This window comes from Phodopus roborovskii, unplaced genomic scaffold (assembly GCF_943737965.1).
Source record: "Phodopus roborovskii unplaced genomic scaffold, PHOROB, whole genome shotgun sequence".
Classification (NCBI taxonomy): Eukaryota; Metazoa; Chordata; class Mammalia; order Rodentia; family Cricetidae; genus Phodopus; species Phodopus roborovskii.
The window spans coordinates 20,512,048-20,515,741 of record NW_026126460.1 but is presented as its reverse complement, the minus strand read 5'-3'; positions in this window follow the sequence as shown (position 1 = coordinate 20,515,741).

The window sequence follows — 3,694 nt, the reverse complement described above, 5'->3', positions numbered from 1 at the left end:
AGGTCTTGTTTATAACACCAGCACTTTACACAATGAACCATTTCCCCAGCCCTCGGAATAATCCTTTTCAGAGCATAAGGTAAAGCACACTGCTCCTCTGTGCTAAACCCTGCCATTGGTCCAGACAGCAATTATAGAAACTCTGAACCCCAGGTCAAACAAAGCCTGCACCTGACGCCATCACTACCTTCCTGCCCCGATACTTTTCCTACTCTCTTTTCTTTCTTTCTGAGACAGGGCCTCACTATATAGTCTAAATTGGCTTCAAATTCACAATCCTGCTCCTGCCTACCTAGTAATGGAATTATAGGCATAAGTCAAAGTCACCATGCCTGGCTGCCTCAACCCTCTCTCTCTCCCCCCTCCTCTCTCATTTAGTTTGGTTTGGTTTGGTTTTTCAAGACAGTTTCTCTGTTTAAACAGTCCTGGCTGTCCTGGGATTAGCTTTTGAACTCTGCCTGCCTCTGCTCCCCAAGTGCCCGGATTAAAGGCCTGCACCACCACAGCCCAGCCTACCTCTCCCATCTGTGCTTTTTTTGTAAACTGGCTTCCTAACAACTCCACAGGCATGGCAGGGATACTACCAGGACCTATGAAATGACCATCCTCGCTGCCTAGGTCATTCCCTCCAATAACTGCATTCTGCATTCCACTTCCTGCAAGTGTGAGCTCAGATGCACCTTCCAGGCAAGGGCCCACCTGACCATTCAGCTTAGTGCTTTTTTTTTTTTTTTTTTTTTTTTTTTTTTAATAAATTTTACATCCCAGCCGCTGTGTCCCCTCCCACCTCTTTTCCTTGTCCCTCCCCTCATCCCCACTCCATTTCTACCACCCCCCATCCACTCCTCCATTTCTGTTTAGGAAAGGGCATGTCTATGAATATCAACAAAACATGGCATATCAAACTGCAGTAAGACTAGGCGCCTCCCCGTGTATTAAGGCTGGGCAAGGTAGCCCAGTGTGAGGAATAAGGTCCCAAAAGCCTGTAAAAGAGTTGGATAAGCCCCTGTTGCCACTGTTAGGTGTGACACAAGAGGACCAAGCTACACAGCTGTCACATATATGCATAAGGCCTTGGTCAGTCCCATGCAGGCTCCATTATCATGGTTTAATAAAGATCAGGAGAAACAAATAGGCCAAATAGATGTTTATTCGGGGAGAAATAACTTACACATAGATGGATGAACACCAGCAGGTTCCTGGTTCCAAAGATGCCTCCAGATGTTCTCCTGTCCGGGTGCTGGAAGCAAGAGAAGCTCTCCCAGGCTCCTCCTCAGACCTAGTTCCCCCAGGTAACTTCTGCCCGTCTCCACACCCGATGGGTGTGGTCAGTGCCACAGATGGCAGACAAAGTGAATATCTCACTACACGCCATGGTTGTTGGTTCAGGCTCTGTGAGCCTCTATGAGCCCAGGTTAGTTGATTCTGTGAGTTTTCTTGATGTGTCCTTGACCCTTGGCTCCTATAATCCTTTCTCCCCTTCTTCTGCAGGATTTCTCAAATCCACCTAAAATGTTTGGCTGCGGGTCTGCATCTGTTTTCCATTGGTTGCTAATGATGCCTCTCTGATAACAATTGGGCTAGGCACCAATCTGGTCACAGGAGATAGCCAATTCAGGCTACATGTCTGCTATTTCTCGGAGTCTAAGCTGGGGTATTCTTGGGAGAGTCCCTTGTACCAGGTTTTTTAACCTGATCCCGAAATGCCTCCACACCCCATTTCCAGTTGTCTCTTTCAGTATTCCACCGCCCCCCCCCCCAACCTGATTGCTCGTGTTCGATTTTTTACAGCCACTTTGGAAGTCAGTGTTGCAGTTTCTCAGAATACTGGAAATCCACCTACCACAAGGCCCAGTGATACCACTCTTGGGCATATACCCATAGTATATTCCATCATATCACAAGGACACTTGCTCAACTATGTTCATAGCAGTTTTATCTGTAATAGCCAGAACCTGGAAACAACCTAGACATTCTTCAACTGAGGAATGGATATAGAAAATGCGGTACATTTACACAATGGAGTATTACTCAGCTGTTAAAAAACAAGGACACCAGGAAATTTAAAGGCAAGTGGGTGGGACTAGAAAGGATCATCCTGGGTGGGCAAACCCAGACCAAGAAAGACAAGCATGGTATGTACTCACTTATAAGGGGACATTAGCTGTAAAATAAGGTTAACCATGCAACAATCCACAGGCCCAGAGAGGCTAGGTAACAAGGAGGTTCATGGGTGAGCACCAGACCTTTGTGGGAAGGGGAAACACTTTGTGAGTGGAGTGAGTGCAGGTGGAGATGGGGACATGAACGATCAGCTTATGCTTCTTAAGCCCTTTTCCTGCCCCCACCCCAGGTAATTTTTAAAATCACTGTTCTACATGGTTTATCTAAAAAACTCATTTTGTGGGATTGGCTTGTTATGTTGCTCAGGCTGGTCCTGAGAATGTGACCGTCCTGCTTCAGCCTCCTTAGAAGTTTCTGTCCCACACAGCTTCAGTTCACTTACTTAGTTTTTCTGAACAGAAGGGAAACTCTGACAGGCTCAGTTCTCTCTCTAGTGCTCAAACAGTATTTGGTACACAGGAAGGGGTGTGTATGCACACGTGTGTGTGTGTGTGTGTGTGTGTGTGTGTTGAATTAAAATGATACGGAGAGCAGGCAATTAAGGAGGGTCTCAGAGAAATCTGACTTTTGCTCAGGTGTAACTAAATACAATGGGTAATGGGAAAACACCTTAGAAAATACAGATAATCACACTCATCTTTCATTTCTTACAAACTTTAATCAAGGGGACTGAACCCAGACCCTCATACACAGGCAGCAAGCGCTCACCACTAACCCACATCAAGAGAGGTCTCCCCATTTACTGGATGGAGAAATCCAAAGGCCCTGGAAGTTTGTCTCAGTTAAGCTTTCTAATACACATATCGTTAGATTCTAACTAATGTGTCTGCCAAATACCCTTTCTGGTAAATTGGAATGTCTAGTTACATTCAATTTTAACTGATGACTGTCAAACACTCTTTCCTGGCAAATCCCAGTCTCCACAAATAGCTGCTCTCCCAAAGCAGCTAGGATTCCATATACATTGACTCTGCACTTAATATGAAAATGACTGTATTATCATCATCTCAAAGCACCCTGACTTGCCTCTTTAGTCCCACTCTTCTCTGTATCAGCCCCACTGGCCTTGCCTTGAAAGGTATAAACAATTCTCCAAACCAGGACCTTGTATGAACAGGGTCACAGGCTTACCCTGAAAGCTTCAAGTAGGATAAGGCATGTTTTCCAGTAGGTGTTTACAAATAGAACACACATGAGAGAGAGAGAGAGAGAGAGAGAGAGAGAGAGAGAGAGAGAGAGAGAGAGAGAGAGAGAGAGAGAGAAACACCATACCCATGGAAGGAGTAAGGAGTACTGGCTAAGGGCTGAGGAACCCTCAACAATAGGGGTGAAGACATTTATCCCCACAGGCTAGAACTGAGTTGGAGAACAGTGTACAGAAGGCAAAAATAGCTGGGCACATCACAGGAGATTTGGAAAGGAAGAGATCCAGCAAGGCAGACATGTTTTCCTAAGGCCTGGGTGGGTGGCATGGTCCTGGAGTTAAAGGCACATTAGAGTATGCACAAAGGAAAGGATTTTCTCTGGCACCAACAGTGATGAAGCTTACTGATTCAAAACATCATGAATC